This window comes from Notamacropus eugenii, chromosome 1, assembly GCF_028372415.1.
Source record: "Notamacropus eugenii isolate mMacEug1 chromosome 1, mMacEug1.pri_v2, whole genome shotgun sequence".
NCBI lineage: Eukaryota > Metazoa > Chordata > Mammalia > Diprotodontia > Macropodidae > Notamacropus > Notamacropus eugenii.
The window spans coordinates 438,853,471-438,874,818 of NC_092872.1; the positions used below are offsets into that span (position 1 = coordinate 438,853,471).

The 21,348-nt window shown below is 36.9% G+C and overlaps 1 pseudogene; it reads left to right on the plus strand.

Moving 5' to 3' along the window:
- Positions 1–1,322: 1,322 nt before the first annotated feature.
- The window catches only part of LOC140518164 (uncharacterized), a 108,115-nt pseudogene continuing 88,089 nt past the window's right edge, over positions 1,323–21,348 (plus strand).

Below are 21,348 nucleotides of genomic sequence, written 5' to 3' on the forward strand. Positions count from 1 at the left end.
TGTATATGTATGATGTATGTATATATGTGTATATATACATCATACATATACATATGTACATGTTTGTATATAATATATATTATACATATATATTCCTCATTAAGGGAAGCTTGAATAGGGGAGATTTATTTTGTAGGAAAGTCCACACTTTTTGTTAATTTCTAATGATGAACTGAGTCATGAGGGTTGTGATACAATCTGGCTCTGAAAAGTGTATATATACTCTGAGGTGAAGTTTTCTTTGAGGTTTACTCTTTGGAAGAAGGTTCCTGTGCCAGATGGGACTCAGGGTAAGCATTAAGAAGCCCCTGGCTTTGACAGCCCAGATGTTGGTGCTTTTCTCTCTGGTAACTATTTGTGTATGTAATGGTCAGACAGCTGGATCTGTCTGTGGATCTACTGCATGTATTACTTGTGGTCAGACAGTTGGAAGCCCTATCTGTTGGTCTTTGCTTCTCTTCTTGTATTTTCGCTGTTGGTGAATGTAATTAAAGAAGATTGTTGACTCCTCAAAAGTTGCTTTCCTTGCAGATCTAAGAATCCGTGCTTGTAGACCATCCTGGATGTGTCAGAGTGCTTGCTGCTACACATACATATATACATATAAATATACATACATATACATACAAACACACACATGTATACACACATTAATCCTGAGTGGCTTCACTTGGAAAATCAGAGCCAATAAACCAATTTCTTAGTTTCAAAAGTTCTTCTCTTTTCTTTTCTTCCTTAAATATATATTGTCTTGGACATCATAAATATTAGAAGAATCACTCCCACCACAATAACAAGAGTACAGTAAAGATTTATTGTGATTTTATAGAATGAACCCTGAAAATGAGTTAAGAAACCTGGCTCTGAACTTGGCTCTTCTAACTTGTTGTGTGACTTTGGATATGTCATTTCCCCTTTTGGGGACTCAATTTCCTCAGCTCTAAAATGAAAATGTTAGATGAGATGTTCTCTAAGGTGTTTTCCAGCTTTAATGTTCTATGGTTGTAAGGATTCTATAACATTGTATTCAGCCCTTCTTTCTTTTCCTAATGCTCTCTCTCTCTCTCTCTCTCTCTCTCTCTCTCTCTCTCTCTCTCTCTCTCTCTCTCTCTCTCTCTCTCTTTCTCTGCCTCTGTCGGTCTGTCTCGCTCTCTCTCTGTCTGTCTCTCTCTTGATTGGATTTAAATCTTTCCTTTAACTTCTATCCTCAGCTGGCACAGAATGAAACTCTCACCTCTTGGTGAAGGCCTTTGCTTAATGAATGACCTGCAGCTGCATGATGCTTCTTGAATGCCGAATGACCACAGCTACACACCTCTGGAATGCAGAATGGTCTGAGCAGCACCCAGACAGCCCACAGCTGCATCGTGCTAGACACTGAAGCAGCATTGCACCTCCAGAATACCAAATACACCTTTAATAATGAGAAATGGAAGGAGCAAGATACCAGGCCTCTTGCAAAAGAAGAAAAAAGAAGTATGTGATTGGTTTTGCTAGTATGAGATGTCCTGGATAATGCAAAGTCAGATTCAGGGAAGCTTCCCTAGGAAGTCCCTTGAGCAACCTCTCACCCTCCCATCATCTAAACAATTCAGGATCCATGGACAGAACTCCGTTCTCCATATTTCTGCCTTGTCAGAATTTTCCCAGAAGAAGACACAGAAATCTTGTTTCCAAATTCATTTTCTCAGCGCATTAATTTGGATTTACAAAGCTCTGTAATCCCTTTAGACAGTAGCAGCAGCTACAAAGTCTTATTCTAGGAACCCAATTCCCTAGTGAGTGGGACTGAACCCTCTGTAGAAGTTAGCTGCAAAGGAGGGAAAATTTAAAAAAAAAAAGGGTGTGAAAACATTTGCATCCATTGCTCACGGCAGCCAGGGATTTAAATGAAACCCTTTGGCTCTTTCTTTCTCTGTCTATCTCTCTGTCTGTCTCTCTTTCATCTCCTTTTATTCTAGTGCCAATACTCTGTGTGCTAATTTCACTTTCTTATTAAATTCAACACACTTCCTTTTAAAAGAAGGATTTGGGAGCTGAGTATTAAAACTCTGGGGCAATACATCTCCAAAATCTCTAAGACTGTAAGTAGATAAGAGACTGAACCCCTCGATATTTCCCTCTCAGTGTGTCTTTGGAAGTTGCAGGTGCGTGTATAATACCCATAAGCCAGGGTAATCTGCCCACCTCATTCCCTCCACCCTGTCTAACACACACAGAGATATTTAGCATTAATATTCCATACACTAAGGCAAATGAGGGCCCAAGAGGCTGCTGATTCAATCAGAGCTTGTTTTACTTACTGTGCAGTACTGAGAAAAGGCCATAAACTGGAGCACGATAGATCTGTAATGCTGGATTCAATATGCTGTCCCTGCTTGCCTCGTTCCTGATGAACTTTCATATCCAGTCAACAAAATATAACAAACATATTAACGATGTGTGGTAAATCGTCACTAGAGAGACTGGGGCCTGATGATGGAAACATTCGTGGGTAAACATGATTTCCTGGCTGCTCAATACCACTCTGGAGGGCCATGAGGATGCCATGCCCTGGAAAGTCAATACTGGCTGAGGAAGACAGGGACAGTGTCTGATTGGATCTAACAGAGAAGCATCTGGTCAGGATGGATACTGTGTCATCTGATGGGTCAGTTTGAGTTTGACCTTGATCTAGCCTTATTTTAGTGATGACAGATCCTGAACTGGGCCTATCTGGCACTGTTTTCTGTTGCTGATGAAGACATCAAGGTGTGCTTTGTGGGAGATGACTAAAGGTTCATAGCCATATTACTGAAAGGGACCCCTAAAGTTAACAAATCTAATCCTTCTTTTTACAGGTGAGGAAACCAAGGCCCATGGAGATGAATTTGTCCATGGTCACCCAGGTAGAATCAGAAATGGGATTTGAATCCAGTTCCTTTAAATTCAGAGTCAGAGTATGCTTTCTGCTACATCACATTGTCTTCCTTATGTTAGATACATTACAGAATGTGTTGCCTCCAAAGTATGAAATATCTATAAATATGTGTGTAAACAGATGCTTTGAAAGATCCATGCTTTAATTGGTCTGGTTATTCTCTCCAGTGATACATATCATAACTTCTCTATATTTCAGAAATCATTTTTTGGGTGGGGGATGAGGAAGTAATTCCATTGGACATACTTCTGGTCATGAGGCTCTTTGTACTTAACTAGATCAGATCTTGATTAACACACATGATTTGTCACTGTGCCTACAATGGAGGCTCTGTGTATTGGTTAAAAACTAACACATTTTTCATGTTGCTGGAATAGCCTTTAAAAATCCAGGGTCATTTCATTATGTGATGAGTTCCAGAAGGATAACTTTAGTAAATGATTTCTAAGCTTTCCTCAGGACACACAAACACATACATACACATATACATATTTATATATAGAATAAAAGATATGTATATTTTAAACATATGTATTAGTACAAACATTGCTGGTACTTTCCCATGCCTATTTCTTTAAAGAGTACTGGCTTTTGAATATAACCCATGAAGAAGATTGTGTGGAATTGAGAGACATTTTGCCTAATTACAAAAAGGAAAGGACTATACAAATGTCTATTCGCATGTATCTGGAGAAAGTAGGAGTAGAAAAAAGAAATGAGGAAGAATTGGAAGAGGAGGAGAAGATGACAGGTAATTGTACATAAATTTTAAGGCTCACAATCTAAATAAAATCAGCATTAGTGAATTTTAATATTATCTAAAAAGCAGGCTGAGCTAATATAAAATCTTGTAAATACCAAAGAACAATGGATTATTATATAGAATAAAGCTGTGCCACCTCCACATGAGATAATTCAGTAAAAAACAAAAAGCGTTATAAATGCATTAGCTTTTTTATGACGGAATTACACTGACCTCTTCAACTAATGATTAGTTTCTTACCTATATTGTCAATAGCTAAAATTTGGACTTTCCTTGTAATATTCATGTTGTGTCTAATCAATCAGGGAGTAGGAAATAGAATAACATAGGTCACTAGAAGGGTGTTTGGCTTGATCTGAACCCACTGAGACTGGGTTATTTTTTGTGTGTGTTAACATCTGTGATATAAATGAAAAGATGATCTATGTCTCTTGAAAAAAGTAGATCTATTTTGAATAAACCAAAAGCAAATATAAGACTTGGAATCCTGAGAAAGGATTGAAAGAAAATGCATTTAAAGGATCAAATATCATGGGGAAAGTAGGGAGAATTGTTTCTTAAAGGATCACAAAGATAAAAGTTTGTTGGGTGGCTAATTCTGAGTCAGAGAGTGTCCTTTGATGACAAATCTATTTATTTAGACCTATGGCAACAAAGAGCTTATGCTGTTGAATGGAAATGGTTTAGTATCTGTTTCTTGAGAGAGTCAAGATATTCAAGAACAAAATAGATGATCATCTGTCTTCTTAACTAATCGTTTCCCTGAAGAAACAGGACAGGAGGAGGTGACTTTCCAGTGTCACTTCTAATGATCAAGTTCTAGATTCCTAGGAGAGGATGGCACGTATTAAGTCTCAGATAGGGAAGGGACATCTGGCTGATGATTCCATGCCATGTAGCAAGGTTAGAGAGCACATTGAAAATCCGCATTGGTGAACCATTGAGAAGGAACTGGAGTAAGTCACAAAGTATTTTGCATGCTCTGGTGATTTTCTGACTGTCCTACTCCCTCTGTTCATTAACTGGTGAAGCAGAAGCTCACCTCTGGGATTGCTACAGCACCACCAGTGACCTGGATGCAGCTTTGCCTCTCAGCTCTCTACCCTTCACTACTGTTCTGTTCGGCCTGTTATTAGCTCAGTCTGTGATTAATACAGGGGTTTTGAGGTTGGCACAATCATAGAACAAGACTATAATTTTACCACTCTTTGAAGTCCACAGGGTGGACAAATAAACTATGGGTCCATTTCTTCCTCTGCATGTCCTGTGTCTTAATTGATTTAATATTTGAAACATCTGCTGTGGGTTGAGCCAGTGCAATGAAGTATAATGTGGAATGTTACTGGGATTCTGAGTCTGAATATAAGGTATGTTACTCAGTCTCATTTACTTTGAAGACACACATTTTTAATCTCTCTTGATTTTTTCTCTCCTCCTTCACTCCAATTCTCTCTCTCTCCCTCTCCTCTCTCTCTCTCTCTCCCCCTCTCACTCTCTCTTTCACATACACACACACACACACACACACATACACACACACACACACAGACACCCCTTTGTACACCTTTCTAGTTGCATAGCCATTATAGATTATAAGCAATATTTTCATGAGGAATTCTTTGGTTGGGTTGTCCTTTTAAAAAAAGAAATCTTTCCTCTTTCCCACATCCCTAAACTGGAAAAAAGGAGGTTAATAATTGTGTCTGTTTGAAAGTAAGCACCACATTTGAAATCCTTAATGTCAAATGTATCCCTTGCCGTGCTTCTTGGTCAGGTGGCTAAAAGGGGTAACTGTTCTATTTAATGACTTCTTGTATTTGGGTAGGTCATACTCAGAATGTTGGCATCATGGAGACTATCTATTAACCTCTCAGATAAACTCAGAGATGTGCTGGAACCAGCTCTAGCAATTATTAAATTTTCAACGGAAGTATTAACGAATAGAAATTAGCAAATGCTACAAATTAGGGCTTGATTTATTGTTTTGTTAGTTTCCAGTCTTAAAGTAATAGAAAAAATGTTCATAACCTATATATTAAACTTAAAAATGTGTTCTGTATACATTTTTGTGGAGAATCAAGTATTAGACATTTACTAGCACACTAACATCAGTGACCCCATTAGATATAGAGTGTGAGAATGACTCAGTGTAGTACTGCTGATGTTTTGATATTGATAGTATACATATTTTCCATAAGTTACTCAGGTCTACTTTGGAAAGATATGGTAAAGAAAGCAAAATAAGTGTAAAATTTCTCATCTTACAATTTAAATATGTAAATTTGAAGCCTGGTTCTTCAACTTGGTTTTGATATATGACTATAGCCAATTCACTTCGCTAATGTGGACCAAAGTTTCTTCATGGGTAAAATGGTAATCATCTCAACATTTTTATTACCTGCATCATACTAGGAAGTGCCATAAAATTCTCCCTTAATATCCCACTCTGGCCTGTAGTTGTCCTTGGGTTTTTCAAATGCTATATTAGGAAAGAGTAAGATTCTACAGCCTAAAGAAGGAAATGGCAATCTACTCCAGTATCATTGTCAAGAAAACTACAAATAGGGTCACAAAGAGTCAGGCATGGAACACTAATTCATTGTTGGTGGAACTGTGAGCTGATTCAACCATTCTAGAGAAAAATTTGGAACTATGCCCAAAGGGCTACAAAAATGCACATACCCTTTGACCCAGCAATACTGCTTCTAGGACTGTATCTCCAAGAGATCATAAAAATCGGAAAGGGTCCCACATGTATAAAAATACTTATAGCAGCTCTTTTTGTGGTGGCCAAAAACTGGAAATCAAGGAGATGCCCATCAGTTGGGGAATGACTGGATAAATTGTAGTTTATGAATGTAATGGAATACTACTGTGCTATAAGAAATGATGAACAGGAAGACTTCAGAAAGGCCTGGAAAGAGTTATATGAACTGATGCTGAGTGAAAGCAGCAGGACCAGGAGAACTTTGTACACAGCAACAACCACAATGTGTGAGAAAGTTTTCTGGTAGACTTAGTACTTCATTGCAATGCAAGGACTTAAAAAATTCCTAAAGGTCTCTTAAGGCAAAATGTCTTCCACATTCATGGAAAGAACTATGGAATTCAACCGCATAATGAAGCAGATCATTTTCTTTTGTATTATGTTTTGGTTTGTTGTATGATTTCTCCCATTCATTTTAATTCTTCTGTGCAACATAACTAAGGTGAAAATGTATTTAATAGGAATGTATGTGTAGAACCTGTATAAAACTGTATGCCATCTAGGGAGGGAGTAGGGAGGGAGGGGGGAATACAGGGAGGGAGGAGAAAAATCTAAGACATATGGAAGTGATTGTAGAACACTGAAAACAAATAAAATAAATAAACAGTCAGACATTATGGACAATAACTGAACAACAACAATTACCACTACAAAAAGTCCTACAGCTCATACCTAGCTCTAAAGGTTTCAACTAAAGGCCTGGCAATGCCCTTATATTACTGTATGAAAACTAGTCTCCCTAAATATGTAGAAGCTCATTGTCATGTTGTCTGCAAAGTCAATTACTTCCTCACTGAAAATCAGGAAGGCCACAGAGGGATGAAGATCTTCGGCAGCTCCCTCCGCCAAGGGAATACCAACACTGCCAAAATCATGGTTCTTAGAAGCACCAGAATAAATATTATTCTTATGATCATTATTGTTTCGGTCAATAAGCTACTGCTTTTTATTTCTATTCTAATCTAAGTAGAAAAGTGTAGACTTGGACCCAGAAACAATGTCCCAGGATACAGAAGGTATTTCAAGGGGTATATTGTAAAAAAGTCAGCACTATGAGTTTGGATACCTTGATTCTTTGTTGAGATTCTATCATTTTCTATAGGCAGGTTCCTTCATTTCTCAGTTTCCTCATTTGTTGAAAGAGGACAATAAAAGTGATGCTCTCTAACATTATTTTCCCCTCCAATATAACCAGAGAGTTTTAGGTTCTAATTTCTGTTTGATAAATTAGATACTAATTCACCTAGGTAGATCTTTGGAGTTTAGAAGTGGGACAATGGATTGCTTTGTAGTAATGATAGAAGTGGTGAGATGGATAGATCATGAAGCAAGATAACCAACAAGAAGAGAAATCTGCTTTGTGGAGCCAATGTACAATTAACTAAATACATTGAGTGGAGGTTGGCTTGATATGGAGATTTTATGGTGGGCTGGTAAATGTTTCTCTGGAAAACTTTCTTTTTGGGGAAAAATGTGTGCATGACACTTTTTTTGTATTTTATTTTACATATTTATTTATTTTTAGATTTCGACATTCATTTCCACAAAATTTTGAGTTCCAATTTTTCTCCCCATCTCTCGCCTCCCCCCACCCCATAATACTTTGCATTCTGATTACCCCCTTTCCACAGTGTACCTCCCTTCTATTACACTGCACCCTTCCCTTATCCCCATCTTCTCTCTTTTCTTGTAGGGCAAAATAGATCTCTTCTGATTCAACTCAACCTGTACTCTCTGTGTGTGTGTGTGTGTGTGTGTGTGTGTGTGTGTGTGTGTGTAATCCCTCCACCTACCCAAATACTGAGAAAAGTCTCAAGAGTTACAAATATCATCTTTCCATGTAGGAATGTAAACAGTTCAACTTTAGAAAGTCATTTATGATTTCTCTTTCCTGTTTACCTCTTTATGCTTCTCTTGATTCTTATGTTTGAAAGTCAAATTTTTGTATTCAGTTCTGATCTTTTCATCATGAATGCTTGAAAGTCCTCTATATCATTGAATGACCATTTATTCCTTTGAAGTATTATACTCAGTTTTGCTGGGTAGGTGATTCTTGATTTTAATCCCAGTTCCTTTGACTTCTGGAATATCCTATCCCAAACCTTTTGATCCCTTAATGTAGAAACTACCAGATCCTGTGTTATTCTGATTGTATTTCCACAATACTTAAATTGTTTCTTTCCAGCTGCTTGCAATAGTTTCTCGACCTGGGAACTCTGAAATTTGGCCACAATATTCCTAGGAATTTCTCTTTTCAGGTATCTTTCAGGAGGTGATTGGCAGATTCTTTCAATATTTATTTTGCCCTCTGGTTCTAGAATATTAGGGCAGTTTTCCTTGATAATTTCAGGAAAGATAAGGTCTAGGCTGCATGACACTTTTAAGTTAATTCTGCATTATTTCTATATTTGCCCTTACTTTCTTAAGTCTAGGCAATCAACAAAACAATAATTCAAGCCTTGATTTGTGTCAGTTTCTGAGTTGTAAATGTTCACACTAAAAACTTAAAAATTAATCTTTAATGTCATCCTGTGTGAGGTACTAAATAGGAAGAATATGTGCTGAAATAGAAATTAGGATGAAGTGAATGGAAAGCTTTGCCTCTCCTTTATTATCATCCCTGTGGCTCCTAACCTCAGTGATTTTATTTTTGGCTTGGTATCAGTGATAAGAGACTTTTTTTTTCTTTGCCTCACAAATAGATTTGATGTTGTATTTCCATTAACTCTCATAAATATCAGGGAAGAAAAGGTGTAACAGTCTTCTGTTAAAAAAGGAGCAAGGGGTCTTGGAGAGATAAGGGTTCAGAGTGGAACTCCCCTACAAGTGATCCCTAATAATAGAATCATAAGATCATAGATCCCAAACTCAGAGGTACTTTAAAGGTCAACCAGTCCAATTCCCTCATTTATAGAAAAAGGAATGTGAGAACTAAAATGACTCATAGGAAGTAAGCAGCAGAGGCAAGATTCTAACAAGTCCTCCACTTAAAAATCCAACCTTCTTTCCTCTATATTACACTTATAATAAAGTTTCATTTCTGTAGCATTTTTAGGATTTAAATCCCATTGAGCTTCCTCACAACCATGATACTTATTGCAAGTAATATTATCCCCATTTTTCAGAAGATGAATTAAAAGGGCATGCTGCTAGTAGGTGGCAAGAATTTGAACACAAGTTGACTGATACAAAGTATGGAACTGATTTCCACACCATTACATTGCCTTGATCTCTAAAAAGGTGCCCCTGGGATTATAGCTTCTCTTTTGATGCTGCAAAAAGAGGCTTGACACCACTGGGCCTCTGAGCTGGAAACTCACCTCCAAGTGTCCCTTACCTATGCTCAAAGCAGCTGCCACTGAGATTTCATGCTGAAGTCAACACAAAAGCAAAGCCAGAGCTGTCCCAAGCATGGCAGTTTCCACTCTGAGCCTCTGATTTTCCCAATGTAGACTGCTGAATTGGTGGGTTGATGAGCTGATCTTGTTCTCAACTAATTTTCTTCTACTGTTACCCAGAAGTTGACTTCAGCCTTTCCAGCCGTTCACCACCACTGATATTTACATGATGCTTTCTAAGTCACCTGGCCTTTACCTCCATATCAAGGAAACTCTCCTTTCAAATTAAAGGGCGATTTAATGCTCACATAGTATGCTTGTCCTTGTTTACTTCAGAAGGGGTGTCATTTCCATCTGATCAGCAGAGACTCTGGGGCTACAAGATGGCATATAAATAGAGTTCGGTGTTAGGTGTTAATGTGACAATGACTTAATGCGTCAATGCCCTAATTAACTAATGAACTGATACAACAGTTGCATTGGTGTTGGAATGTACAAACATTGGACTGTGCAGACATTTATGCAAAGGATCAAATGGGATGAAGATGTGGTTTAAAGCAACGTGATTTCCTCTTTTTTAATTGTCAGTTTATTCAAAGATTCTGGGTTGAAACAGACTTCAGAGGTTATCAAGCTCAACTTGAACCTCAGTAAGAATCTCCTTTAGAATGTCTCTAATAAATGTCTATCTAGCCTCTCCGAAAACTTCCAGTGACAGAGTGTTCACTCCTTCCTGGGGCAACTCATTTCACTTTTGGACTTCTGTAATTGTTAGTATTTTTTTCTTTAAGCCAAAATCAATTTCTCTGTACCTTCTGTCTATTGCTTCTAGTTTAAGGAACATTCTATACTTTAATCTCCCTTTCCCAGGGCCATCCCTAAACTACTTTAAGATAAAGATCTTGCCTTGCCCCCAAACAGCTTTCCATTTTCCAGCTAAAATGTGCCAGTTCTGTTAGTTGATCCTATATGGCCTCATATCTAGTTCTCCTATCACTCTGGTCTCCTTTCTCTAGATGTATTCTAGTTAATTAAAATCTTTCCTGAAGTGAGGTACTCAGAATTGAGCACAATACCCCATATCTAGTCTAACCAGAGAAGAGTACAGATCGACCATTGCCATTCATTCCATATACCATGTTTCTGATAACATAGTAAAATTTTCACACAGTTTATTGACTATCATACTGTTGATTCATACTGTGCACCTAATCCATTGAAAATCTCTAGGATGTTTTAAAATGAATTGTTATTTAGCTTGATTTCCTCCATCCTGTACTCATGTAGAATACAGACAGTGAGATGATGAGATGGATAACGTGCTAGACTTGAAATAGGGAAGACCTGAGATCAAATTCAGCCTGAAGTGATTACTAACTGTGTAACCCTAGAAAAGTCACATGTTTTTTGTCTCAGCTTACTCATTTATAAAATGGAGATAATAGCTTTTACCTCACTGAGTTTTTGTGAGGATAAAATAAGCCAATATTTGTAAAATGCTAGGTAAACATAAACAAATATCAGCAATGATGATATGGATGATGATTTTTTTAACTCAAATTTAGAATTTTACACTTATTCCTAACATTTTTTTCTCTTTTTAATTAGAATATGGTCTTGCACTGTTGAAATATTTTTGGATTCAGATTCTGTTGACCAATACAATAATCATTCATAACTGTTTCATGTGATCCACAATGAGGGAGAAAGGGACTGAGTCCACTAGTTCAACAATGTAGAAAACTATCAGATGAAGAAACTACCTTTACCAATGCAAGTCAGCACTTCTCTCCAACTGTCATTCACAAATTTGATAGAACATCTACATTTCTCATCTAAGTTGTTGGGTAAAAAATCACACAGCAAGGTCAAGGGCAAGCCTTGGAATATTATACTTGAGATCTTCTTCTGAATGTTTCATTCATTTGCCACTGCTTTTTTGGTCTGATCCTTCAATATACTTTCAAGCCATAAAATTTTATTGTGATCTAGTCTACGTTTCTCTATCTGAATGTATAAGTCACAGGCATAAAGCTAAACATTCAGGAATTAACATAAAGCTACAAAGGGAAGCTAGGAATATTTGGGCCACTTTCCATCATTGGAATATGATGCTACAGAGGGTCATTATAAAGTCATTTCTCCAGTTTTCTTGTGTGGAATCCTACAAGACAAAATATTAGGCTAGATGGAACATTGGCCTGACAAAAATCTGAAATTTCTGATATTAGAATTCTGGAAAACTAAAGCAAGAAATGACTTCAGTCATATATATATATATATATATATATATGTATGTATATATATATGTGTGTGTGTGTGTGTGTGTGTATGTATGTATGTATGTGTGTGTGTGTGTATATATATATGTCTATATGTGTATATACAATCTTAGACACAGCATATTAGAGTTGAAAAGGTCCTCAGAACAACAGAAAGTTCGAATACACAATGTTAGAGCTCAAAAAGAATATAGAACATTAAAGTATAGATGAATTGAGATGGAAAGGGTCTTTGATGTGATTAAGTCCATTTCCTTTATTTTGACATTGGGGAAAATGAAGCTCAGAGAGGCAAATTGACTTGTCCAGAGACCTAGTTATTAGTGGAACAAGTAATATGTAAACATGGTCTCCCGACTCTGAATTTAGCGTACCTTCCAAAATCTCATCATTCCTAACATGAGATTACCCTCCTTTTCATCTATGTGTGTATAAGTTGATAGTGTCTAGTTGAGGCAAGTCTCTATTGATTTTCAACTACTGGTCCCATTTAAGAATGATTGTACTTTGTGATCCATGAAGAGAAAAGCCACAACTTCTTTACCTGGTAAGTTCTTTCTCAGAGGTGAATCCTGACACAAAGCTGCCACCTAACCCATTTGTGCCTAGGGTGGTCATATTTTATTTTTATAGAAAAACCACTTGGAACTAAATTTTACTTCATTAATAAATAAAAAATAAAGAGATCATACATGAATAAGTGATGAAGGTACCTCCCCAGGTATTTTTTAAAGCTTCTTAAAATAATCCCAATGTTCATCTGTAAAGTGAGTATACCTAGGAGGTCCACAGAGAGAATGGTAATGTTGTAGCTGAGAATGGAGATGAGGAGACAGAAAAGGGGACCTTCTCACATAACTTGAAAGAGAAACTTGTTTTTTTCCCACACTTTTCTCACTTTCTGATCTTGGAAGGGTTTTCTTGAGTTGTCATTAGGCTCATACTTTTGAAAGAGTCAAAATTAAGGGACCAAGAGAGCTAAAGAATGACCTAGGTATATGTGAGGTTTAAGGTTTCTTGCTCTTTGTGAGCATGTTAGATTCTAAGGTACCTGCCACAAAAGATAAAACAGTTCAAGAATTATTGTTCATGCAGTTCCTGATTTCTGATAGAATTCATTTAAAATGGCCTGAATTCTTAGAAGAGTTTTCAGAAGAACATCTATAGCCTTCCTTTTCTCATTATAGTTATAATGGTTATGAGTTTAGCATCATTGTCACCATACTCCTCAATTACCGTCATGATCATCATTCCATCATAATTACACTCTAGTGAATGGTGGCATTCTCAATTGTCTAATCATTTGTACTGCCATACTATTTCAAAAGCTGGTGTAGATAGCACCAAAGGTAAAAGGTATTGAAAATTATCTCCATTTCATCTTCATTCCCTAACTAAATGCTTTCAATGCCTTAAGAACTGGTGATTTTATCAGTAGCAGGTTCTCTCTCTACCAGCCCAGAAGGAACTTACTTTATATCATGTGGCATATGGTCATTCACAGTAATTTTGACTAATAAAGTAAACCATTACCTTGTACCTCACACGCTGGTGAGTATTCTCTAAGAATAGCTAATCTGCTTCTTTGGTCATAGGCATGTCGCCCATTGAATATATTTCCAATTTTGTAGAACTGGTCAGAGCTTGCTCTCTGCTGGCAAAGACTGCAGACAATGGAACTGGCTCACAGTCCTGCCACTAGGAAGCATTCTAATAAGAGTGAAAGTAGGCATCTGAATCAATCAATCACTGTGCCAAGTGCTGGAAATACCAGAAAAAAAGTCAAAAGACAGTCCTTGACCCTCAAGACTGTCAAAATAAAGGAAATGGCCTTAATCACACCAAAGACCCTTTCCAACTTAAATAATCTATACTTTCATGTTCTATATTCTTTTTGAGCTCTAACATTGTATATTCAAACTTTTTGTTGTTGCTGTTCTGAGGACCCTTTCAATTCTAATAGGCTGTGTCTAAGATAATACACACACACAAGCATGTAGACATATACACACACATACAATCTAATGAAGGAGAAAATGCAAATATATAATATTTTAATATTATGTATAATATATAGTTATATATTATATACCATCTATAATAATTATATATAATAATGTAATATATAAGGCAAGCTACGTACAGGGTAATAGGAGATAATTAATAGAGACACGGCACCAGAATTAAGAGGAGTTGCAGAAGGCTTTCTGTAGAAGGTAGGTATTTGGTTGGGTCTAAGGAACTTAGGAAGGTCTGTAGTTAGAGCAGAGGAGGAAGAGCATTCCAGTAACAGAGGACAGTCATAGAAATACCCATAACTAAGAGATAGAAGGTCTTGTTTTGTGGAACAACAAGAAGATTGGTGTCATTCTATTAAAGAATGCCCATACAAGTAAGATCATTTATGAAAATAGTCCACCAAAGCACATCTAAAACCTCTAAAAATTATCTTGTTTAATTTAGTCCATTTCTTTTGTTCCTTTCATTTGGTGGGGGGAGGGGTTGAGGGATTCCATTTGTCCATTTTGGGGAGAAGGCAGATGATTCTGATTTGGGGATTCAGCTGCCTAACTACTAGAACAATTATTGGCTAAATACTTAATTTGCAAATATCAGTAGAATTAGACTCTACATATGAATATAGAAAATGCAACAGTGAAAAAAGTGAGATGAGAGGCACATCAGCTTCTACTGTTCACAACCAAATCATTATTTCTATTCCTTGGCATAGACCTGGGAAAGAAGAGAATGCAAGATAAAAGAAGATGGAGGACCTTCTTCTGCCACTACTCAGGAGAATGCATTATTTATACACATAGTTATGAGCCCCAGTTTTCTGAACATTAGAAACAGAAATGCATATTGAGTTGCTCAGTTGTACAGCAGATCATGCCCTGGGAAGTACTTCATTTTATTGTGCAATGGCAGGAAGAGTATAAAGGGCTTCCTGGGTACTGCTGATGTCTTACTTATAAGTTATCTCCAGCAGCTGGTCTGCTTTGGCTTGGCAGGATTTTACCTAGTATTCTGCCTCTTCTTTTGTCTTCCATAGACTCTAAGATTCCTGCCTGTTGGCTTGACTTTTGACTTGTTGCTCCAATTTGACCTTCAGCGTCCAAGTACTGCCTGGATTTCTAATATTCTCAGAACTCTAGAATTCTAGCTACCTTCACAGCTCAACCAAATGCTGCTTCCTAAAGGAAACCTATTCTGAAGCATCCAATTACTACACAGTACTGACCTGTCAGTTATTACTTTGTATACAGATTGGATCTAATTTTCTAGGTACATGTAAATTGTCTCCAATATAATAGAAGTCTCTTGAAGGCAAGAGCTGTTTATTTGGTCTTTCCTTCTATATCTCCAGTGTCAGTATAGTGCCTGACAATCATAGGTACTTAAGTGTTTGCTGAATTAAATTGAAATTAATTCATTTCAGTTGAATTCAATTCCACTGTTTTTAAACTTCACCTTTATGCTTTTCTATATAAACATATCTCTACCTCTTCCCTGCCCTTCCTCCGCATATATTAATGTCTTCTACCCTAGTCTGCTTGTCCATTGCTATCTAATTACTGCCCAACTGAATATTAATCAATCAACATTTATTAAGTACCTACAGTTTGACAGTCACTGGGGATACAAAAAGCCGTAAATGACAGTCCCTGCCTTCATGGAACTAATAATCTAATAACTCTGGATGAATAATAAGTCTTTACCTTGAATACTTGAATATTCAGCTCCATAAGTACACTACTTAAATAAGGAGAGCTGAAAGACTTTAGTTAAGTATTACAGGCAACTTGGTTCCCTTTGACTAAAGAGCTGGGTCTAAGAGTTCAGGCAAATTCAGCCTCAGGTACTTATAAACTGTGTGACCATGGACAAGTCACTTAATCTGCCTGCCTCAGTTTCCTCATCTCTAAAATGGGGAAATAATGACACCTACCTCTCCAGATTGTTATGAGGACAACATAAGATAAATTTATGAAGTGCTTTGCAAACTTTAAAGCATCACAGGCATACCTGGGAGATATTGCAGGCTTGGTTCCAGACCTTTGCAATAAGGCAAATATCTCAATAAAGTGAGTTACATTAATTTTTTGGCTTCCCAATGCATATTAAAATTATGTTTATACTATAATCTATTAAGTGTTCAATTGTATTGTGTCTAAAAACAAAGCATGTACTTTAACTTAAAAATAATTTATTGCTAAAAATGCCAACCAGCATCTGAGTCATCAACAAATCATAATCTGTTTTGCTAGTGGAGGGTCTTGCCTCCACATTCATGGCTGCTGACTGATCAGGATGGTGGTTGCTAAAGGTTGGAATGGCTGTGGCAATTTCTTAAAATAAAGACAATGAAGTTTGCCACATCGATTGGCTCTTCCTTTTACTTGAACAAGTTAGAGGCCACTGTAGGGTTATTAACTGGCCCAATTTCAATATTGTTGTGTCTCAAGGAGTAGGGAGGCTGGAGGAGAGGGCAAGAGATGAAGGAACAGAAGATGCATGGAGCAGTCAGAACACACATAATATTTATCAATTAAGTTCAATATCTTACATGAGAGTGATTGATGACACCCCAATACAATTACAACAGTAACATCAAGGATCAATGATCAAAAACTAACATACCATACAATAATAATGAAAAAGTTGGAAACATTATAAGAATTATCAAAATGTGATGCAGAAACATGATGAGAGGACCTACTATTAGAAAAATGATGCCAATAGACTTGCTTTATGCAGGGTTGTCACAAACATTCAATTTATTAAAAAAATGAAATATACATGTGAAGCACAATAAAACAAAATGTAACAAAACATGGTATGCCTATACATAAATGTTAGTCTGTTGTTGCTGTTACTATTATATAGACTAGTCAGAAAATTATTCCTACTCCCATGAATGCCTTTCCTTCTAGAGAAGGGAAAACTGAGCCTGAGATAAGAGAAATAATCATCCCAAGGTCACATAGTGAATCTGTGGACCAACCAAGATAAGATCTTGGATCCTGTATCAACAAGTTCAGTGCTTTTCCAATTTCATCATACCATTTTTGATTATATTCCCTGTGTTATGAGAGAAGATAGGAACATCAATCCAATATGAGGTCTAAGACTCCTCCAGTTGGTGTGGCAAGATTTCTGTAATTTGCTGCCACATGTATAACAAATGCTATTTCTTCTTTGAACCTCCTTTCTTTGGAAAGCTGGCTAGGTACGGATGCAAAAACTTGTATATGTTTACAGATATGGTAACTAGGTCCTTTGAATTTGATTACTCTTTTTTTCCCCTTAATGGTAAAGGAAGTGTTACCAGGATATGGCAGGTTAGTATATCCAAAAATTATTGTAAAGGGAAAAAATGTACTTATGAAACTTTTTTCTAAATTTTAAATTTTATTTCCTTAACTATTGCCATGTGTGTGGAGGTGATACCCAACCCTATTTTTCACTTTCCCCAGAGTACTATCAGTTACTATAGCATACTAGAAGGGTAATTTAGAGTCATTTAGCTTAGAACTACCCTGAAATATGAATCCTTTCTACAGTATCCCCACAAACGACCATTTTGCCTCCACTTGAACACTTTTAGTGATGGAAAATTCACTACTTATTGAGATGTCCATTCAAGCATAAGGCAATATTGACAAGTATTTCACATAGATTTAAATTTAGTTATTTGGATAATCTAGTGAAGACTTCATTAAGGTATATTGTAAACCATCAATGACTTCTTAACCTACCAGATACTTATTCATATCTTTCCATAAGTCCCCCAAAGAGAATATATCCAATGTACTAGAGGTCCTTCTGTGGTTCATTTAATATTCCATGGATGCCAGTGTAGTACTCACCTAGCCCATCTGTTATGCCTCACTCTTGCTACATGGTCTATATAGAATTAAATTTAAGTCCCATTCACTGTGAACTAAAAATCTGTAATGCAATGCAATGGAAGAAAGGGGAGAGGGAGATAAGAGGCCTTGTATAATGCAAAGAATGTTAGTTTTGAACTCAGACCTGACCTGGATTCAAGTAGGGACTCTGCCACTTATGAATCTATGACCATAGTCAAGTAACTTCTCTTCCATAAGCCTCAGTTTCTTCATTTGTTAAGTTAGGTGGTTATAATGAATGTTTGTTTTACTATCTTTATCCTCTAACATGTGTGATTTCTTAAGTTTCCAAGAAAACTGAGATTCAGTGGTCTCTAATCTTCAAGGGAAGGTAAATGTTATAACTAGGACATCCATAAGTGTGATGGTGAGGGATTGGATGTTCATGACAAAAGCTTTTGGGTTGAGAATGCCATCTCCTCTTATTATAGTTAAGATATAGCATCTTGCCATTGGCTCTTTATTTTAATGTAGACATCTGAAAGTGACTGGGTGATGGAGGAAAATCAAGAGAGGTTATATGTCTTCACAGGGCAAAATAGCAACTGAATGAATACCAAACCAATCTCTGCCACTGTTAATATATGCCTTCATTGTTCCACCCTCTTCTAGCAACTGTAAACATCATTTATCACCTGCAATGGACTGGCTTTCACTTCCAAACTGATGGGGAACCTACATTTTTATTTTGAGTACATCACCTGATGCTGAGGAAGGAACTGGCTGAGGTAAGATGTATGTTGTGGATGAGATGAAAGAGTGTGACAAGGTCTGTGTGTGCCGTTCGGGGGAGATCATTCATAAGTCTGGCCTCCATGACAGAAGATGGCCTAATGCCTCATTAATTCCTGCAGTGATGACGATGATGTATCGCCTCCCTTCAATCTGAAACTAACTAATGCATTCCCAAAAAAACTAATTTGCACATGTTTAATGCGTTCATTAAGCTATTAGTCTTTCAACAAGAGATTTAATAGCAAATTAACGGTTTTTATAAAACAAAAAAACAATACCCCCCAAAATCCCCACTTAGTAAAATTACTTTTGTGTTCTGAGCACAAAGGGAGTGCAGACTGACGTAGGAGAAGGATCTGGTTCTGGCAAGGGGTGGAGGATAGGGAGGCTAAGTTGGATATTTCCCTCTCAAAGGCTAATTAGTCACTTTGTGGCACTCTGTACCAGTGACAAACAAATATCAATTCCCTGGAAAAAAAGGCACATTAGACGTAGGTAGGAGAAAGTTAGAGAGGGAAGAAATTCAAAAGAACTGAATGCATCAACCAAATGGAGATGCAAACAATTGAAAGTTTCATATAAGCCATTATTATCTGCTCAAAAGCTTTCCATGACTCCCCATTGTCTACCTTATAAGGTATATTCCTGATCCTCATATTCAGGCTCCTATAATCTGACTCCAGTATATTTTTTCAGTTTTTTCTCAAATTATTCTCCTTCATGTTTTACATATATCTCTTGAAAAGTTGTAGAATTTTGAAAACAGGGTAATCAGAATGGTGAATGGCTGTAAATCTATGTCATGTAAGACTTTTTGAAGGGAATGGGAATGTCTTTCCTGATGAAGAGAAGGCTGGAGCTGGGATAAGAATAGAAGTACCATATGTCAAAACACTTAAAGAATTATCATGTGCAAGAGAGATTAGACTTAGTCTGCTTGACCCTGAAAAGTAGAACTAGGGACAACGAAGATGTCAGGGAAAACATGCTCAAATTCCATGTCAGGAGAAAGAAAAAAAAAAACTTCCTAAGAATTAGTAATATTTGAGTGGAATAGAATGCCCTCCCACCCACAAAAAATGTAGCAGCATTCACCTCATTGTAGGTTTTGAAGAAAAGGTATGATCACTCACTGGTTATGTGGTAGTAAAGTTTATTTAAAGGATATTAGTAGAACTAGATGACTACTGAAGACATTGGCAACTCAGAAATCCTATGACTGCATACTTTATAATGAATGGTGACAATCAGCACACTGGAAAAAGACATGAAGATAATTGGAAAGACAAACTTTCTAATTTTTCTGTGGGATTTATTATTTTAAAAGTGAAAAAAAAAAGGTAAGGCATTTTAGGATAGTTGAAAATATGCTGGCTCTAGAGTCAGGGTGCTGTGTTATCCAGGGCAGATCCCTTTTCTTCCTTAATCCTCAGTTTCCTCATTTATAAAATGACAACAGTGCTGGTGCTACTTTTCTCACAAAGGTGAAGCAAAATTAATTACAGTTGGATACATTTACATGAATGAAGGCATAATTGGGGTAGATCATATATGTCTTCTCCAGACAATGTCGCATATGCAGAACCTCCTTTTTCTTTAATCCACCAAAATTTGCGTATTTCATTCCTCTAAGGTCCAATAAGAAGACTGGAATTAATCCAAATTTGATGATGACATGATAAAAGCACAGATCTAATACTGAAAGGGACCTCAGAAGCCAAACTCCTTCCCAAGCTTTCCTTTATAGAGTTCTAGGATCTGAGCTTTCCACCTAACTCTTCACTTTCCATTAGCAGCTCTGCTTGGTTTGGACCCAAGACTACATATGTCCCCATGTTAGTTGCCCCTGGCAAGCTCCTCTGCTTTGTAAATTCCTTGGGTATATTGTCTTCTCCCATTAGATTATCAACTCCATGAAGGCAGGTGCTATCTTTCCTTTTACTTGTTTGTACCCTCTGCACTCAAATATTATATGACATGTAGTTGAAACTTAATAAATGAATTGAATTGAATTGAATTGAACCCTTTTAGTTTAGTTCCCTTCTACCTTCAATTGTTTTACAGATGAGGAAACTGAGACCCATGAAGTTTACACTATTTGCCCAAAATCACAATAGTAAATAATATCCAAAGGAAAATTAACCCCAGGTCTTTGGACTTCAGTGTCACTATCTTTTTCCCACTGTAGCATGTTCTTCCAAGTTTCCTCCTTCCTTTCCCCTAAAAATATTCTCACCTTTTAAAAAGGTTTTATTTGTGTCCTATATTTTTATATCACGATTATATCTAGATATATTTCTTCCCCTCCTCACCAATGAAACCTTCACATTCCCTACCCGAAGGAAGATTTTCAAGCACTGTAATATGGCCCTTTGAGAGAAATGTTAATAGCCAAGTGAGACCTTTAGTGCCATTCAAGCTACATCATAGTACTGGCCCCCTCTCATGGTAATGAGGAGGCTATTCATGCTTAGAAGGGGAGATACTATTTTGCAATCAATAACTGATATTTCCTTAGGTATCCACAGCCTCCCTAAAATTGAAGTTTACCAGGATTCTTCTCCTCCCAATAGCCTACCCAGAAGGAGGGAAATAGCAAACCTGGCATAGAGAATTCTGTAACCACTGAAG